Source organism: Chiloscyllium punctatum, chromosome 11, assembly GCF_047496795.1.
Source record: "Chiloscyllium punctatum isolate Juve2018m chromosome 11, sChiPun1.3, whole genome shotgun sequence".
Classification (NCBI taxonomy): Eukaryota; Metazoa; Chordata; class Chondrichthyes; order Orectolobiformes; family Hemiscylliidae; genus Chiloscyllium; species Chiloscyllium punctatum.
Window position 1 is genome coordinate 100,119,356 of NC_092749.1, and position 21,052 is coordinate 100,140,407.

Here is a 21,052-nt window from a genome sequence, read left to right on the forward strand (position 1 = left end):
TTTAACCTGCTAAATAAACTTCAGATCAGAAATAAATACCAACTCCTGTTTGATTAGTTTCACAACATAGAGGAACATTGTCACTGTTGAAATGAAATGCCACGCTAGGAAAGTGGTATGTGGGTTATGGCACAAGAGCAGAATGTAGAAATGTGTGATTCACACTTTATCAATTTTAACAGACAAACTGGATTAAATCCGGGGTTCAATGTCAGGTATGATCATAAAAATACAAAGCTTGTACATGATGCATTTTATTGGTAAATTGCTTCACACATAAACTTCAATGTTTAATTTTAGAAAATTTGTCATGTAAAGAAACATTTCCATCCACTACCGGTAAAAGTGAATTTGATGTAAATATATTTAAGTCTAACTTGACTGTGTTGAAAATTAAGACCATCCACTTGCCTGCCTCTGTCCTTCACCATTGCAGCCCGACCAGGACAATCTGCACTGGTGTGCCCAGCTTTCCAGCCTTATCCCATGGTGCAACCATTTCTCCCATCTTTGTGCATGGGAAATCATGTTTCACAAACTTGACTGAGTTTTTTGAAGAAGTAACAAAAGAGGATAGATGAGGGCAGAGCAATAGATGTGATCTATATGGACTTCAGTAAGGCGCTCGACAAGGTTCCCCATGGGAGACTGGTGAGCAAGGTTAGATCTCATGGAATACAGGGAGAATTAACTATTTGGATACAAAACTGGCTCAAAGGTAGAAGACAGAGGGTGGTGGTGGAGGGTTGTTTTTTCAGACTGGAGGCCTATGACCAGTGGAGTGCCACAAGGATCAGTGCTGGATCCACTACTTTTTCTCATTTATATAAATGATTTGGATGTGAGCACAAAAGGTATAGTTAGTAAGTTTGCAGATGACACCAAAATTGGAGGTGTAGTGGACAGCGAAGAAGGTTACCTCAGATTACAACAGGATCTTGACCAGATGGGCCAATGGGCTGAGAAGTGGCAGATGGAGTTTAATTCAGATAAATGTGAGCTGCTGCATTTTGGGAAAGCAAATCTTAGCAGGTCCTAGGGAATTTTGCTGAACAAAGAGACCTTGGAGTGCTGGTTCATACCTCGTTGAAAGTGGAGTTGCAGGTAGATAAGATAGTGAAGAAGGTGTTTGGTATGATTTCCTTTATTGGTCAGAGTATTGAGTACAGGAGTTGGGAGGTCATGTTGCGGCTGTATAGGACATTGGTTAGGACAATGTTGGAATATTGCATGCAATTCTGGTCTCCTTCCTATTGGAAAGATGTTGTAAAACTTGAAAGGGTTCAGAAAAGATTTATAAGGATGTTGTCAGGCTTGGAGGATTTGAGCCATAGGGAGAAGCTGAACAGGCTGGGGCTGTTTTCCCTGGCATATTGGAGGCTGAGGGTTGACCTTATAGAGGTTTACAAAATTATGAGGGGCATGGATAGGATAAATAGACAAAGTCTTTTCCCTGGGGTAGGAGAGTCCAGAACTAGAGGGCATAAGTTTAGGGTGAGAGGGGAAAGATATAGAAGGGACCTAAGGGGCAACTTTTTCACACAGAGGGTGGTATTTGTATGGAATAAGTTATCAGAGGAAATGGTGGAGGCTGGTACAATTGCAATATTTAAAAGGCATTTGGATGGGTATATGAATAGGAAGGGATTGGAGGGATATGGGCTGGTTGCTGGCAGGTGGGACTAGATTGGGTTGGGATATCTGGTCGGCGTGGACTGAAGAGTCTGTTTTCATGCTGTGACATCTCTATGACTCTATCTTGCTTTCACCCTAACCTTTATCATACTTGTCACTTCCATTTGGCTGATGACCCAGAGAACATACTATGGCATGTTGGGAAATGGAATCCAATTAGTCTGACAGATTGTAGACTGGCATTTGAAAATTAACCATGTTTGCTACTTATCATTAGCTGGTTCACCAGTGCCCTTCAGAGAGTAACCTACCACCCCTCCCTAATCTGGCTTACATGACTTCAACCCCACATTACCTTGAAACTTTGGTCCCATATTATATAATTGACTTTAGGAACATGGTGCAATAATCAGTATCACCTACACTCTAACATGAGGTCTCCACTATTCTGATCTTGCAGTCCTACCCCGGACCTCGAGCATCTGAAATTGCTTGACACTTTGATGGTCTGCTGACGGACTGTTGCAAATTTGTTTTTGGATCTATGTCACCTGCAGAGAAAATCTTAGAGAAACCTGTTGGCCTGCTGCAATGGCTTAGCGGGGTGTTAGTAATTCCATGATACAAGCTAAGAGTACAAATTTGGCCTGTTCTCCTCCACCTGCACTTCAGAATCTAGATATCTGATTATTCAGCTCATTATTGTTTGTAGAGCACATCAAGTTCAGTAACCGAGATACCATTGGAGCACTTTTTTCCATCTATGTGGACATAAGCAAGTAATTTGAACCAAACATACTCTAAAACATGCGATTGTGCTACCTCGTACGTTAATCAATATCTCCAATAATATACAATGTATGTTAGAACATATTCTGTCACTCACCATGAACAGTGCTTTGGAGATCTGATATGTATTTCACATCCTTGATGTACTGCTGCTCGTGATTAATAACAATGCAGTAAGCTCCACTATCTTTGTCTTTTTTTCTCTCAGGTGCAAATGCTTTTCAACAAGTTCACACCCCCTCAATCCAAGGTATGTTTGGTTTTGTGAGCAGTGAGCCAGCTGTATAAATAGTTCAGGAAATGGTCAGCTGTTGTTCATCTCCTTCCTTGTGGTGAATCAATCATTCAATGATGCACAGTGAGTCATGAGCTGCTAGAGGTCAGCTCCATGACGTCCACTTCCTGCTATTCCACAAATTCTCTACTGTCTTTTTTCAGAAAGTGCATCTTTTTAAAAATATTCTGTCAGCCTATTTATATTTCTGATCTTCCTTTGAAATGTTAGAGTCTCGTATAAAGGATGTAATAGAAAACATTTGGAACTGCATAGTATAACCAATTGAATCGGCTTGGCTTCATGAAGGAGAAATCATCCCTGATACATTTATTAGAATTCTTTGAGGCCATAACAAGCAGGATAGATAAGGAGGAACCAGTGGATGTAATGTATTTGGATTTCCAAATGGTGTTCGATAAGGTTTAAGGCGATTCAATATTAGAAAGGCCAATGTTATTGAGGATGGTACATTAAAATGGATTGAGGACTGGCTCACTCATCGAAGATTCTCAGCAGAATGTTAATTAGGGACCTGAGTGATGTGGTCAGTGGTGAGATTTGTGGCAGAATCAGGTGAGAAATCCAATAAGGCCTGTCTCAATGCCCAGAGCACCTCACTGCATCTGCTAAAATATAAGCACTACTAGAGTTAGGCGGTAGTGTGGGGGGGGAAATAAAATAACAAGGGGATTTAGAATTTCCTCAGTTCAGGGAACTGACTCTGAGCTAGCTGGCCAAAGAAAAAATATGCATTTGCTGAGTAGTGAAGCAAGTTTCTTGCTAAGCAGTGGCGAGTTGCAAATTAAGGAGATTATTGCTGGTTGCTTTCCTTATTAAGGCAACTCATTAATATTCAGCTCCCCATTTTGCCAAATGTACCAACCTATCTAGGTGTCAAAGATTCTCAACTTGGAAGTCAGAGCGAGTACCTGGTGAGTTCCACTTGCTGCTTGTTCCAAAGAACCTCCATGTTGGATACCATGATGTGGAGGTGCTGGTGTTGGACTGGCGCAGACAAAGTTAAAAATCACACAACACCAGGTTATAGTCCAACAGGTTTATTTGGAAGGACGAGTTTTCAGAGCGCTGCTCCTTCAACCACTGGGATCCCTCCGATCGCTGCTTGCTCCAAAGGATCTCCATGGTGGAGATTAAGCAGCAACATCCTAGGCATTCGGCCTCCTTGGACACTGGCATCCAACACGTGTCAGCCTCTCTAACCAATGTGTCACATTTCTGTTGTGATTACAGTATGCTGCTGCACCTCTGGCCGCACCGGTAACTCTTATTGCAATACTGCAGCAAGGATACCGTGTGCTCAGGGACACACACACACACACACACACACACACACACACACACACACACACACACACACACAACATGACTTCATCTGCAGGCTATTGGCTTACTGCTGCAGCACTCACTCACCTTGAGTCCACCTTGAATCTCACAACTTTCCTGCCTTCCCTCTTGTGTACTTTGCTCCCTCCGCCAGAGATACCAGTCTCCTATTACTTCTGTCTTTCCCTGCTGTTTAGCAGAGACACAAAGTTAGGAAGTTCATTATAGTTGTCAGCGTCCAGTCAAGGGAGCTGGCCTTCTCTCAGGGGTCCTGGCACGGTAAGTCAAAAGCGACCTCTGACGCCAGTCCAGGACCTTGGGCATGGGCAGTCAGGTGCCCAAAGCAGTGGGAGTCCCCATAAAGGATGAGGATCTAAATGTCATGAAACCCTCCAATGGTCAAGACTCTTTCTTCCCTAGTCTTTCTTTCAATTGTAGGCTGCTTTGCTGCTGGATTGAAAGAGATGCAGGTACTAAGGGAGATGAAAGTGGGACAGATGCTGATCTTGGTGTAGGTGAGAAGGTGCCCAAGCAAGTGAGTAGGCAACACAGAGGGCATTCAGGATACTGGTGTCAGGGGTTTCGGATAGGTGATGGCAAGTGAGTAAAGGTATCACAAGCAATACTGGGAGTGGTACAGCATTAATATTTTGTAGGGCAACTGTTAACATTCAGATTTCTCAAAGAAAGAGAAAATTTAAAGAAACTTTGCATTTAATGTAAAATTTATAATTAGGACCATCCTCTCTCGCAGGGCATTTTGGATCTGAATTACACAACAAGGGAGAGAAATAGTCGCATAACAAATCAATAAATGTGTAGTAGTGGAAGGGAGCTTCTCAAAATGGAGACCTGTGACCAGTGATGTTCCACAGGGATCCACGCTGGGACCACTGTTGTTTGCGATATACATAAATGATTTGGAGGAATAGGTTGCCACATTAGTAAGTTTGCAGATAACACTAAGATTGGTGGAGTAGCAGATAGTGAAGGGGACTGTCAGAGAATACAGCAGAATGGTGAGTTCGGCAGAGAAATGGCAGATGGAGTTCAATCCGACAAATGCGAGGTGGTGCATTTTGGAAGATGCAATTCAAGAGCGAACTATACAGTAAATGGAAAAGTCCTGGGGAAAACTGATGTACAGAGAAATCTAGGTGTTCAGGTCCATTGTTCCCTGAAGGTGGCAATGCAGCTCAGTAGAGTGGTCAAGAAGGCGTATGGCATGCTTTCCTTCATCGGATGGGGTGTTGAGTACAAGAGTTGGCAAGTCATGTTACAGTTGTATCATCTTTGGTTCAGCCACATTTGGAATACTGCGTACAGTTCTGGTTGCTACATTCCCAAAAAGATGTGGATGCTTTGGAGAGGGTGCAGAGCAGGTTCACCAGGATGTTGCCTGGTATGGAGGGTGCTAGCTATGAGGAGACATTGAGAAGTTTAGCATTATTTTCATTGGAAAGGAGAGGTAGAAGGGGGATCTGATTGAGGCCTACAAAATCATGAGGTATAGACAAGGTGGATAGCAAGAAACTTTTTTCTCCCCCAGAGTGGAGGACTCAATTACTAGGGGTCACAAATTTAAAGTGAGAGGGGAAAAGTTTAGGGGAGATATGCATGGAAAGTTCTTCTTTCAGAGGGTGGTGGGTGCCTAGAAAGTGTTGCCAGCAGAACTGGTAGGGCAGGAACAATAGCGTTATTTAAGATGTATCTAGACAGATACATAAGTTGGTGGGGAGCAAAAAGATACAGATCCTTAGAAAGTAGGCGGCATGTTTAGATAGAGGATATGGGTCGGCACAGGCTTGGAGGGCTGAAGGGCCTGTTCCTGTGCTGTAATGTTCTTTGTTCTTTCTTTGTTCTGTGTGACATGAATGGAGAGATGGAGCTCAGTTAAAGTCAATAAAATGGAAGTAACCATGATAGCAACATCAACTCAAATTATCAAGAAACACAACAGCCTTTTAAACATCTGAGACATCAAAGATGAAGTTGAAAGGCAACAGAAAACCACACCCAGTCTCTCTGCATTCAATTACAGAATAATGGAGTGTTGTCGTCATCTTTGCAGAGGTTCTTGGAAAAGGTTGACATGTCTGTCTTGCATAGTAGTTACTGTGTCTGCTCATTTTGTGTAAAAGATGGTTGGCTTTTAATTGTAGAGAATTACAGTCTTTGGACCACCATGTCTGCACCAGTCATCAAACACCCAACCATTCTAATCATATTTTCTGCACTTGACCTGTAACCTTTTATGCTGTGACATTTCAAGTGTTCATCTCGCTAGTTCTTAAATATCTTGAGGGTTCCCACCTCTGTCCTTCTTTCAGACAGTAAATTCCAGATACTCCCCACTCTCTGGGTGAAAAAGTTCTTCCTTAAATTGCCTCTAAAATGCCTGCCCCTTTACCTTAAATCTACTTATCAATCCCTCTACTAAGGGGAAACCTCTCTTTCTATTTGTCCTATTGAAGCTCCTCATAACTTTGGATACCTTGATTGGATTATTCACATTTTTAACTACCTCTCTAGGTAATCAGCTTCTGTACTTTTTATGCAGTACTGTATTTGAAGTCCAGATCAATTATCTGCGGTTGGTTATTAACTTCTCCTTTCAATCTGAGTTGAGGACAATACGTAATGGACTGAGTTTTAGGCAAATGCAGTTTCCCTTCTATAAAACAGTGAAGGTGACTTTGTTCTAAGGAGTGTGCTGAGTCTTTATTGGAAGCTTTTAAAAGTGATCTAAGAAATGACTTCTCATGTCTTGTAGGCAGAAGTGGGTACTACAGACTAGAATCAAGATTAGAGTGGTGCTGGAAAAGCACAGCAAGACAGGCAGCATCCGAGGAGCAAGAAAATCGACATTTCGGACAAAAGCCCTTCATCAGGAATCATATTTTGTCCCAAGCCATTAACGAACTCCTGAACAGGCCGAATGAAGAGGCTTTGTGGCTCCTTTCGAGCCCACTCCAGTTTTTGTGAAAGACTGTCCAAAGTGCTGGAAAAATTGTACAGAAGAAGCTGAGAGAAAGTGTAGAAAAGATTCACAGTTGCCAGTATTAAAAGGAACCAACAATTGGCAAAGCTTCAGCAGGCTGGGATCTTTTCTGTTGAAAAGGAGCAAGACAAACCTGAAAGAGGAAATTAAAATTCTACAATGGATCTATTAGGGCGGGTGTGAAGGACCAGTTTTCAGTTGTATTTCGAGTGAGTTTATTAGTTGCTAAACATGAGAGAAAGTAATGATGCAACATATCCACACAGGTTAGAAATGAGGTGTGATTCCAAAAAAATGGGGTAAAAACCGAGTCAGTCTCTGGGTTATTCTTGAAGAGTAGATAAAAGAACGTTGCTGGTTAAACAGTTGGTGTTGAGATCCTTGGCTTTGCAGTTACTTGAAATGCTTTTGTCCTATTTTCATTTGATTGGCTAGCTGCCTTCGAGGATTCAGAACAAGATAGTTCTTTGACTGCAATGCAGGGGTGACTAGTTTGTCCTCTGTAACTTTCACAAACTAGACTTGCTACGCATGAGTACTTCAACCTAATGCCACACATGAGCCCCTTAGCTCACTAGCGTGCCTTCTTCCACTAGGGAACGTAGACAAAGTTGAACTAGCTTTTAACCCATGTTCTAGTGTACTCTCGAAAGAGGAGGACATAAAATGTCTCTCACTCAGACTGCTGTCTTTTTTTCTCTCATCATGTCCCCAGTCTGAGATAACACCCAGAAAATTACAGTTTACTTTTTAGTATTTTTCTCCCTTTAAGCCCATGCCTTTGAAGATTTCTTAGCACCTCATCAGGTGTGACATTCCAGGGTATGACTGTCCTGATAGTCACTGAATTTACATCCACAGTCACCTTGGCCATGCGTCCTTTCAAAAAACATGTTGGCATTAAAATATTCAATATGTCCAAAGGTGATCTGGGGTTATGATCCATGATGATGAGAATTGATATGATAGACATTGTTGAAGGACCTGAATGTTAGGCCTTACTCTTTCAAAACCCCAGGCTGGCTGCCCAGCAGCCCACATGACATCATTGTAGGAGCTGCTGAAGGCACTTCTCAATATTAACCCTTTCAGACCTTGTACAACAGAAGATACTAGAAAAGGGAAAGGGCAAGGCCATGGTGGGATTTGCAAATACGGATGAGAATTTTAAGGCGTTGATTAACTGAGAGTGAATGTAGGTCGAGGAGCACAGGATTCTGGGTAACTGGGACTTGGTGAGAGTAGTGAGCAGAATTTTGAAAGATCACTAGTTTATATAGGGCATGGAACATTCCTGGAGTGCACGGTAATAGTCAAACTCCTAGGTAACAATGGCATGAATAAGGTTTCGGTAGCAGATGAGCTAAGATGGGCAATGTTTCTGAGGTGGAAGTAGGCTTCTGTGAATATTTACATGGAGGAATTTCCTTACCCTGAATACGGGAAGGAATACTCAGTGCTCAAAAGATTGACTTGAGATTCCCTTGCACACAAATGCCCAGATGTTCAAAAAGGCCAGCCTATATGTTATCTCCTAACACAGTAAAAGTGAAGGGAAGGAATGTTCAAAGTTGATGTACTACACTTTTAAGTTTTGGGCTTTGTTTCTTACCCTTTTTATGATAATTCTGTACTATCTGAAAAGTTACTACAGCATTCATGATCTTACTACTCACTTATCTCAGACAGCTGTAATTAATCGACAAATTAGTTAAAGCAAAAAGCACCAAGATCTCGAAGTAGAGAGATCCAGAACTGTCTGCTTCTCCTTGCACACACGTGCTTTTTAATCTTACACGTTTGAGAGGGGTAGTATTTATTCAATAGCAAGTAACATCTCAATCAAAAAGATGTGGAACGATGAAGACATCAAGTAATTTATTATTCAGATAACTTGGGGGCATATCCTTTCACTAATTACAAAGGTATTAAAATTACCCACTTTAATACAGAGGCACCTTGATTATCCAAAGGACATGGGCAGGCAGTATTTTGTTCGAATAATCAAATTCCAGATAATCGAATGTCGGATAACATAGTTTAGCCGAGCATCAGGACCTTGCGATCTTAGCAGGTAATTCAATATTTGGATAATCAAATGCTGGACAATCGAGGGGCCTCTCTACAATATTGAAGATTGTGTAATCTGAGTGTTTTTGATGATTTGGACTTTTTTTGTGGTTCTCAATTATTGCTTTTCCAGGCATGGCTTTAACATTTGGCGAAAGGAATATTAAAGAGAGACGCCCTGTATAAATGACTATTTTTGTTGTCAGCTTTCTCTGCTCCCTTGTTTGAAAGTGTCAGTTCTTTCAGTAGGTTATGATTCTATGGATGTTAGGTGCCAGCTTGTACCTTTAATGAAAATGACAATTATTCATTCATATTAACCTATGACAATGAATACTATAGGCGGTTTATTTGGAAACACCACAATTCAGTGCCACATGATGCCCAAGCTTTCATTGCCAGCAGGGAATGCTGGATAGTAGGTGGGAATCAGAACCCTGCTCACTATTTGTCCAGAAGTTTCATTTGAGTAAGATTTGGTACTGCAAGAGATTAAAGTATCCTGAGGAGTAGGTTGAACTTGCTGGAACTATGGTTACGATGATGTAAAGCAATTTTAAGTTGTATCTTTTGATCCCCTTTAATGGCTTGTCACGTCTTCTGAAATATCTTGTGACATTTTCCCCTATAACTCTCGTTATAGAGTTAGTCAGAGCCATTGTTGATTAAACTAGTATAACCTGTTTTAATTCCTTCGATTACTGTAAACCTCATTAAATCCTAAAATTAATTGGCATGCTACTCATTGTGTTCATTAAGTGCCACACCAATGAATGAAAGTTGGAGGAACTATTCACATAATTAATAGCTTTAGTATCATCAGTATGGTTTATACAGGGGAACCTCGATTATCTGAATGAACTGGGCGGGCATTATTTTGTCCGGATAATCGATTATTTGGTTTCCTCTGGGGCTTGGAGCTTTTAAAAGTCTGCTCCCTGTTCAGGAGAATAGCAGCAGCAGCAGACAGCGTGCGAGACACCGCCCTCTGCCCACCAAACCCTGTGCCCCGCCTCCCAGCACAAAGCGCGCGAGCCCCCGCTCGCACCAGAACCCCATCCAACACCGCCGCACCCCCCGCCCGCTCCCCATCCCCGTCCAGCACTGTCCCCGCCCCCTCTCCTGCCTGTACACAAACAATAAGACTGCTGCTGCTGCCTTTGTGTGGTAAGTGGCCAAATATACACACACCTTTTTTACTACAACTTTTTGACAGGTTCCACCTATGTCCTGTACAGGACAATGTTGGAGAGATTATCTAGGGACGGGGGTTTAGGGTACATCCCTCTGTAGAACTCCAGGGAAAGTGTGAGAAGAGAGAGAGAGGGCAGGTGGTCAGTTATTTGGAGACGGTGCCTGTTTAATCACTGTAAACAAAAGACGCGATCATTGTTGAAAACACATCTTTGATGTAATGTTTCTGTTGGGACCTCTGGATCATCTTCGGATAATCTGATTTTCGGATAATTGGTATTTGGATAATCGATATTCCTGTGTACTGGATAAACTGGCGACATGGTTACTCAGTGGTTAGCACTGCTACCTCACAGTACCAGGGACCTGAGTTTGATTCCAGCTTCAGGTCACTATCTGCATGGAGTATACATATTCTCCCCCTGTCGGCATCTGTTTCTTCCGGGTGCTCTAGAACATAGAACATAGAACAATACAGCACAGAACAGGCCCTTCGGCCCACGATGTTGTGCCGAACTTCTAACCTAGATTAAGCACCCATCCATGTACCTATCCAAATGCCGCTTAAAGGTCGCCAATGATTCTGACTCTACCACTCCCACGGGCAGCGCATTCCATGCCCCCACCACTCTCTGGGTAAAGAACCCACCCCTGACATCTCCCCTATACCTTCCACCCTTCACCTTAAATTTATGTCCCCTTGTAACACTCTGTTGTACCCGGGGAAAAAGATTCTGACTGTCTACTCTATCTATTCCTCTGATCATCTTATAAACCTCTATCAAGTCACCCCTCATCCTTCGCCGTTCCAACGAGAAAAGGCCAAGAACTCTCAACCTATCCTCGTACGACCTACTCTCCATTCCAGGCAACATCCTGGTAAATCTTCTCTGCACCCTCTCCAAAGCTTCCACATCTTTCCTAAAGTGAGGCGACCAGAACTGCACACAGTACTCCAACTGTGGCCTAACCAAAGTCCTGTACAGCTGCAACATCACTTCACGACTCTTGAATTCAATCCCTCTGCTAATGAACGATAATACTCCATAGGCCTTCTTACAAACTCTATCCACCTGAGTGGCAACCTTCAAAGATCTATGTACATAGACCCCAAGATCCCTCTGTTCCTCCACCTGACTAAGAACCCTACCATTAACCCTGTATTCCGCATTCTTATGTGTTCTTCCAAAATGGACAACCTCACACTTGGCAGGGTTGAACTCCATCTGCCACTCCTCAGCCCAGCTCTGCATCATATCTAAGTCCCTCTGCAGCCGACAACAGCCCTCCTCACTGTCCACAACTCCACCTATCTTCGTATCATCTGCAAATTTACTGACCCACCCTTCGACTCCCTCATCTAAGTCATTAATAAAAATTACAAACAGCAGAGGACCCAGAACCGATCCCTGCGGAACTCCACTTGTAACTGGGCTCCAGGCTGAATATTTACCATCTACCACCACTCTCTGCCTTCGACCGGTTAGCCAGTTTTCTATCCAATTGGCCAAATTTCCCTCTATCCCATGCCTCCTGACTTTCTGCATAAGCCTACCATGGGGAACCTTATCAAATGCCTTACTAAAATCCATGTACACTACATCCACTGCTCTACCCTCATCCACATGCTTGGTCACCTCCTCGAAGAATTCAATAAGACTTGTAAGGCAAGACCTACCCTTCTAGTTCCCTCCCACAGTCCGAAGGTGTGCAAGTCAGGTGGATTGGCCATGCTATGTTGCCCATAGTGTCCAGGGATATGCAGGCTAGGTGACTTAGCCATAGGAAATACAGGGTTACAGGGATAGGGTTTGGGTAAGATTTCTTCGGAGGGTGGTGTAGTGATTGGAACCAGGTGGATCTTGTTGACTACAAGATCCTTGATTAGGTTTGTTAACTTGGGCCAATCAGGATACCCTGGATGACCAATATTAACAGGGGATGGGTGCTGGGGAAAAGTAAGCACTACTGCTGTCGGGAGGTAGTGTGGGGTGATTTTGGAAAAAAAAGAAAAACAAGTATAAACAAAAAAAAACAGGGGATTTAGAATCCCCTCAATTCAGGGGACTGACTCTGAGCAGCTGGCCACAGCCAGTGTACAGTGCATAATTTAATAAAGGGAGACTTGGTGACAGGACTGTGGCCACTGTGCAGTTGTTTCAGTCAATGTAGACTCAATGGGCTGAATGGCCTCTTTGTGAGCCGGTATGGTGGCTTAGTGATTAGCACTGCTGTCTCACAGCACCAGGGACCCTGGTTTGATTTCAGCCTCGAGCGACTACGTGCAGTCTCCCCATGCCTGCATGGGTTTCCTCTAGGTGCGTTGGCTTCCTCTCTCAGTCCAAAGGTGTGCAGGTTCCATGGATTGGCCATGCTAAATTGCCCACAGTCTCCAGGGATGTCCAGAATAGGTGGATTAACCATGGGAAATGAAGGGCTACAGGGATAGGGTGAGGGTTGGGTCTGGATGGGAGGCTATTTGGAGGGGAAAGTGAGGACTGCAGACGCTGGAGATCAGAGTCGAAAAGTGTGTTGCTGGAAAAGCACAGCAGGCCAGGCAGCATCTGAGGAGCAGGAGAGTCAATGTTTCTGGCATAAGCTGTTAGAGGAGCAGTGTAGACTCGATAAGCTGAATGGCCAGTTTGCAAACTGTAGGGATTCTATGATAAACTGAAGCAGAGATCCAACAGGTCATTTATTGAGATGTGATATTAGAAGTTAGAGTGAGTATGACTTTGTGTATGTAATGAATTAATATTGGAGTATATTGCAAGCTGAGTAAAGTATTTTAACTAGATCTCACTGGATGAATTCAAAGCCCTGATCTGGAGTGTTTTTGAATTGTGCAGCACCTGCCGCACCCCCACCACACAACCTGCTCTTGTATAGGGACACTGAGGCCAATCGCAGTGTCCTAACCACTGCTTTTGCAGAAATCACTTTGCACAGACTGAACATCAAAGCTGTGCCTTGGTTTGCGTGACTTTTTTATTTCAGTTTGCCATTCCCCTTTCCAATTTCATGTATAATTGCTACGCTTCTGAAGAAGTGTCAGATTGCACGGTTCATCCAACTTTCCACTCCTACGCACTGGGAAAATTATTTCCAGTTTGGATTTCCTACTGCATGAAAGAGTTGGGAAGAGAGAGAACTTTCAGTTTATCTAAGAAATTTGCATTTTTATATCATGCTTTTCTCAACCATCAGACATCACAGAGCATTACACAGCCAAGTAAGTACTTTCTGAATGTGGTCACTGTAACAGTATAGGAAGTGCAGCAACCAGTTTGAGCTCAACAAGTTCCTGCAAACAGTAAAGTGTGGTGTGGATTTGAGGGATAAATATTGTTCAGGACATCTGGGGTTCATTCCCTCTTTGAAGTGTTGTCTTAGCATCTCTTCCATCTCCGTGAGCAGGCAGCCACTTTGAATATCTTACCTGAAAAGCCTATGACAGTCTGACTAGAGTGTCAGCCTTGACTTTTGTGTACAAGTCTTGGAGGGGAACCTGAATCCATAACCCTCTGATACAGAGGTGAGAGAGCAATGATAAGTGGGCAACTTTCTCAACTACTTGTCTACCCAGGACCATATAGAACATAGAACAGTAAAGTACAGGAACAGGCCATTCGGCCCATGATGTTGTGCCAGCCATGATGCAAAATTAAACTAATCCCTTCTAACCGCCCCAGGTCCATAACCCTCCATCGCTTGCATATTCATGTGCTTATCTAAAAGTCTCTTAAACATCCTTATTGTATCTGCCTCCACCACCGCCCCTGGCAGTGCGGTCCAGACTCCTATTACACTCTGCGTAAAAAAATGATTTGTCCTTCATGTCTCCTTTGAACTTTGCCCCCTCACCTTAAATGCATGCCCCCTAATATTAGATGTTTCAAGGCTGGGAAAAAGATTCTGACCATCAACCCAACCTGTGCATCTCATAATTTATTATAGACTTCTATTAGGTTTCCCCTCATCCAACACCACTCAAGAAAACAACCCGAATTTTTCTAGCCACTTATTGTAGCTCATAATTGTAATCCAGGCAGCATCCTATATGTGGGAATGGAGGTTTCCTTCAGACAAGGTGTTTTTATCATTTTAAAAATGGATTGTCACTCAAAGGTGATTTGGAAAAATAAATGTCAAATCCGCATCCTTTTGAGAGTTATTCTAGGTCCATTTGACGTTTGTATTTGACATTCATCTCGTCTTATATTATTTCCAAAGATAACACCAGTTAGGGTGAGGTAATGTTATTAATTCCAGTAGATTGTTGAACCTCTCTTCAGAGTCAGAGTCATAGAGACGTACAGCATGGAAACAGACCCTTCGGTCCAACTCGACCAGATATCCCAATCCAATCTAGTCTCACTGCCAGCACCCAGCCCATATCCCTCCAAAGTCTTGCTATACATATACCATTCCAAACACCTTTTAAATGTTGAAATTGTACCAGTCTCCATCACTTCCTCTGGCGGCCTATTCCACACATGCACCACCCTCTGCATGAAAACATTGCCCCTTAGGTCTCTTATATCTTTCCCCTCTCACCCTAAACCTATGCCCTCTAGTTTTGGACTACCCCACCCCAGGGAAAAGACTTCGTCTATTTATCCTATCCATGCCCCTCAGGATTTTATAAACCTCTGTAAGGGCACCCCTCAGCCTCTGATGCTCTAGAGAAAACAGCTCCAGCCTGTTCAGCCTCTCTCTTTTGCTCAAACCCTCCAGCCCTGGCAACATCCTTGTAAATCTTTTCTGAACCCTTTCAAATTTCACAACATCCTTCTGATAGGAGGGAGACCAGAATTGCACGCATAATTCCAAAAGTGGCCTACCCAATGTCCTGTACATCTGCAACATGACCTTCCAATTCCTGTACTCAATACTCTGACCAATAAAGGAGAGGATACCAAACACCACCTTCACTATTTTATCTACCTGAAACTCTACTTTCAAGAGCTATGAACTTGCACTCCAAGGTCTCTTTGATCATACCGTTAAGTGTATAAATTGCGCTAAGATTTACTTTCCCAAAATGCAGCACCTCGCATTTATCTAAATTAAACTGCATCTGCCACTTGAAAGTGCATTGACTATAAAGTGAAAATTGTTCCTTTTGGGCTTTTGCATTAATTTTTTGATGTTCTGCCATGACCACTTGGTGGCTTTAGACAAGAAATGAGAATGTCTGGTTCCCAGAGGTTTACCGAGTTTCCAAGAGCCAGCCATTTGGTACCGCTGTGAGAATAAAAGACCAAATGTTTCTTTTGCTTTTTACATCTCGGTTTCTTTCCTGTACTGAACCAAGAGCCATTACTGAAATTCTGAATCTGTTTGACCATTGGGATGAAGCTTAGGTTCCATCATCTCTGTGACTCAGTCGTCTGCACCAACATGCCTCTGATCCCACCATGGCTATTGTAAAAGCAGGTGTAAAGATAGGAGTAAAAGTAAATCAGATGGACGACTTGAACCTGCTCAACTGCTTTGTGACAATTACAGCCTAGAGCACTGGGTCACCTTGACAATTTTGTCAAATAGGATAGTAAGCATGGTTAAATATATATGTCTGGAAGGGACTGGATAAGCATGTTGTGGAACCTATTTCTGTAGTGCTAGAATTCTCAAGTGAGCTATTAACCAGTAGCCTGGAAATAAATAACACTTGGATCCCAAACAGAAGTGCATTGGCAAAGGAAAGTTGTTTGATAGGGGACCCAACTTTCCTTTTAAATTACCTCATTACTAGTGATTCCTGCAGAAGTAATTTTTGTCCTATTGGCTGGCCCAGCTGAGAGGCTTGCTGTGAGAACCTGGACAGCAGCCCACAGGAAAAAGGACGCCCTTTACTCTGTTTCTGCAACAGTCTCTGCATGGTGCAGAATGCTATTTCTGTTGCACTTCTTGTATCGTGTTTAAAACATTGTCCAGGGCTTCTTTTAGGTAAGTGTGTTTAGACCGTTGGCTCTGCTAATCAGTCCACTGTTAGTATTTTGTTTTGCTGTTATTCATAAGAGGTTGATTTACATTAACTCTGATCAACGGAAGGCTGACTAAACATTCAAAGCAGTTTATTAATTGCATATGCAAGGTTTCCTCATTTTTTTGCCAGGCTTTACCAGAAATGTTGCAGTAACTTTTTAAAAATTCTTTTATATTTACTATAATAGTCAGTAATGAAATACTTTATATATTATTATACAAATTAATTTGAGTTTGGCTTGATCATGATGTGGTACTGCAAGTAGACACAAGTATCCGAAGGATTACATTGAACTTGCTGGAACTATGGTTGTAATAATGTAAACCAAAGTAAGTTGTGGCTGTTGAACCCCTTTTAACGGTTTGTCATATGTCTTGTAATGTTTTATGATATAAAAGTCACTAAATGGAAGTTAGTATTTTCACTGTAGAGTTATTCCTAGAGTCTGATGATACTTAAGCTGATATTACCTGTTCTAGTTCCTCTTATTATTATAAACCTTGTAATGTCTGAACTTAACTGGCACATTCACATTGTTTTCAAAAGTGCCACACCAATGGTTGTAGGGTGAAGTAACCATTGATATAATTAATGGCTTCAGTATCAGGGTAAAAACAATGACTGCAGATGCTGGAAACCAGAGTTTAGGTTAGAGTGGTGCTGGAAAAGCATAGCAGTTCAGGCAGCATCCGAGGAGCAGTAAAATCGACGTTTCGGGCAAAAGCCCTTCATCAGGAATACCTTCAGTATCATCAATACTTATTGTACTGTATGGATTGAGGCTGAGATTCAACTGGGAATTTATTGAGATATAGAGTTAAAGGTTAGAGTGAATGCAACATTGTGCAAGGAATAAGTTATTTTAATATTGGAGTACTTTGCAAGCTTAGTAAAGCACTATTTGAATAAGATTTTGCTAGATATATTCAAAGTGCTGATTGGGACTACTTTTTAAGTTTTGTCCAGCATTTCAGTGTCACCCAGGATAATGGGTACCCAAAGGTAAAATGCCATCTGCATTTTGAATTTGACTGTCTGTTCTCATATGGCAAACAATGAACTACAATTTAATTTCTCCACATTTAATATCTTATGAAAAATGTCAAAATGAGTTATAGTGAATGCTTTGACTATTAGTTAATCTGTCTTGAGGATTTCTTTTTAATTTTTGTTCATTTCTAATCATTTTCTTATTTTTTTAAATCTTAGTGACACCGTGACTCCTAATGGTGTAGCTGTCTGCAGTGGATGAAACGTAAATACAGGTAAGTGCAATTTTCTGCTGGTTTACATCTTATTGAAGTCCTACAACATGAACACACAAGCTGCTGCACATTCAGAGCCCCTCAATGTTAAAATAACAACTTCCTAATTGTTGAATACATGCAGAGAAAGATGAAAGCAAGCTCATGTAGAGCATAAACACCAGCGGAGACCTATTAGATAAAATGGCCTGTTTCAATGCTGTAAATAAAATGTAAAAAAAATTGAGCTGTTAACTTGCATTAGAATTGGACTAGCTCAGAAGTCATGTGACACCAGGTTATAGTCCAACAGGTTTAATTGAAATCGCAAGCTTTCAGAGCACTGCTCCCTCATCAGGTGTCCTGACAAGCTTTCGGAGCGTTGCTCCCTCATGATTTAAAATGAATCTTTCGGGCTATAACCTGGTGTCATGTGACTTCTGACTTTGTCCACTGGCACCATTGGACTGGAATAGCACAAATGTTGATCAGGTATGAGAAACACACAGACCTATGTAGTGCATTTGCACTGGCCAATGAATACAGCACCTGCAGGTAAATCAGCTTTATTATGTAGTCATTTGCTTTAAAGCATTATTAGTTTATGGTATGATTTTGCTGCTTCAGCATTTAGTGGTATAAGCCTAGATTTGACCGTGTTAAAGGAGGCACTTAATACTGTCGGTTAATTTAAGAATATGACAAGATCCTTTTTAAACACCTAGAAGAAAGTGAGGATTGCAGATGCTGGAGGTCAGGGTCAAAAAGTATAGCGCTAGAAAAGCACAGTCAGTCAGGCATCATCTGAGGAACAGGAGAGTCGACGTTTCGAGCATAAGCCCTTCATCAGGAATGTGGGCTTATTGCTGATGAAGGGCCTCTGCCCGAAATGTTGATCCTCCTGCTCCTCGGATGCTGCCTGACCTGCTGTTCTTTTCCAGCACCACATTTTTCTTGACCCTTTTTAAACGAGTTAATGCCTTCATTAAAACGGTGATCAGAAAGTTGTGGCATGAGCAAATTAAGTATTTTGGTGTTTGGTGTACCAAGTATTTTCTAGGCTATAGATCTTGGTGTGAGAACCCTTGGAGTTGAAACATTATTTTTCTCGGTAGAACGAATGTGGTGCAGAGAACTGGTTGCTTTTCGTCATTGGTTAATACACAGCTTGCATAATTCTTTTCAGTTTAGTGCATGGCTTTTGAAAAACATGGGTGTAGTTGCAAATAGCAAAAGTTAACCATCATGTCTGGCTCAATATCCAGCTGTTTTTACTGTCAGCTGGAAACATTGCCATATTTCGTAATAAGTGAATTTGGTTCATACATTCTGTGTGATACGGCCACTGTTTTGTTTTGTGTTCTTCAAATCAAAAGTGCTGTAGGCCTGGTGCGTGAGTCTGCAAAATCCGTGACACATTTAAACCATTCCAAGTGTCATGGGTGTGCACTTAAATTGAGCTATGGGATGTGAGTTGAAAATTACATCTTCTCAAGTTTGTCTCCTTTTATTCCCATGCCAGTTTCTTAGTTATAAACAAATAACTCAATCTCTCGACTTTAATACCAGATAAGTACGACCAAAAAGATATAAGATATGTATAAATTACTATCCTAGAAATTTGTCGTGGTTCCTTTTGGCATCTTATACAAAACTTTAGCTTTATGAATGTTAGGGCAAATTGCAACGTGGCAAGTCTTCTGGTACATGTAAAAATAGAGAGTGGATGATAAAGATGCACAAAAACTATTGCCAACTTTCTCAGGGAATAGTATATTGTTTAAATGTCACAATGTGTTTTTTTTAATTGAGCACAGGATTAACTTTCTCAATAAGGAATAAAGTTATTGAATGCTTGTTACTTTGAACTGGTTGTTGCTACATTTGTATCAGATGCAACGGTGAATGTGACTCTATTTGTAACAACTGATTTCATTAGTTCAATATTATTTTCCTCCCTAGTAGCAACAAGCTGAAGAAGTTTGCTTGGTCAATTATAGAGTCATACAGCGCGAAAACAGACACTTCAATTCAACCAGTCCCCACCAACCAGAATTGCAAACCAAAGTAGACCCACCTGCCAGCCATATCCCTCCAAACCTTTCCTATTCGTGAACTTATCGAAATATCTTTTCAATTTTGCAACCGTACCTGCATCCACCACTTTTTCTGGCAGTTCATTCCACTCACAAATCACTTTGTAAAGAAAAAGTGGTCCTTTGTCATTTTAAAATCCTTCTTCTTTCACCTTAAAAATATGCCCCCTAGTTTTGAGCTCCCCCACCCTAGAGAAAAGACCCTTGTCATTCATCCTACCTATGCTCCTCATGATTTTATAAACCATAAGGTCATGCCTTAACCTCCTCCACTCCAGTGAAAAAAGTCCCAGTCTTTCCAGTCGATTTTTATATCTCAAATTCTATTCTTGGCAACATCCTGGTAAATCTTTTCTGAATCCAGTGATATCCTTCCTATAACAATGCAACTAGAACTGGACACAGTATTCCATAACAGGCCTCATCAATATCCAGTACCACCTCAGCATGATGTTCCAACTCTTTTATTCAAAGATCCGAGAAATAAAGGCAATGCTTTCTTAACCATGCTGCCTTCAAAGAACTATGTACCTGAACCCCTAGGTGTCTCTGTTCTACAACATTACCTAATTGTGAGTCCTGTCCTTGTTTGTATTCTCAAAATGCAATGCCTCTCATTTATCTAAAACTCGATCTGCCACTCCTCAGCCCATTGACCCAATTGATCAACATCTAATTTAATTGTCTTGTGACTCTGGTCGTGTTGGAGGTTGGGAGGGTTGCGTGGGAGTCCATGTCGTTGCAGCGGTGGGCAGTTCTGTGGATTGCCTAGCCTCAGCTTATGAAACTAGAGGAAAATACATATTTTCATGTGTTTAGCTTGCTTTGTCTATTGTAAAGCATTGCCGAAGTCAGTTTCAAGTTGTTTTCCCTTGAGCGTTGGAGGCTGAAGAGGTATCTATAAACCGTATAGAGGTTTACAAAATTGAGGGGTATGGATAGGATAAATAGACAGAGTCTTTTCCCTCGGGTGGGGGAGTCCAGAACAAGAGGGCATAGGTTTAGGGTGAGAGGGGAAAGATATAAAAGAGACCTAAGGAGCAACTTCGTCATGCAGAGTGTGGTACGCGTATGGAATGAGCTGCCAGAGGAAGTGGTGGAGGCTGGTACAATTGCAACATTTAAGAGGCATTTGGATGGGTATATGAATAAGAAGGGTTTGGAGGGATATGGGCCGGGTGCTGACAGATGGGACTAGATTAGGTTGGGATATCTGGTTGACATTGACAGGTTGAACCGAAGGGTCTGCTTCCGTGCTGTACATCTCTACGACTGTATGATTCTAATCTCCGACAACCTTCTTCACTGTCCACTATACCACCAATGTTGGTGTCATCCGAAAATTTATTAATCATGCCTCGTTTATTCTCACCCAAATCACTTATATAAAGGACATGGAAAAGTGGACGC

At 41.9% G+C, this 21,052-nt stretch overlaps 1 protein-coding gene across 3 annotated transcripts in view; it reads left to right on the forward strand.

Moving 5' to 3' along the window:
* The window catches only part of LOC140483265 (ras and Rab interactor 2-like), a 157,051-nt gene that overhangs the window by 53,272 nt on the left and 82,727 nt on the right, over nucleotides 1–21,052 (forward strand). For 2 of the 3 annotated variants that reach the window (XM_072581406.1, XM_072581408.1), the window contains exon 2: nucleotides 17,512–17,567. The gene's annotated coding sequence lies outside the window, so the exon portion shown is untranslated. Of the gene's footprint in view, nucleotides 1–2,632; nucleotides 2,675–17,511; nucleotides 17,568–21,052 lie in introns of all 3 variants that reach the window. The other variant, XM_072581407.1, reaches the window with a different exon arrangement.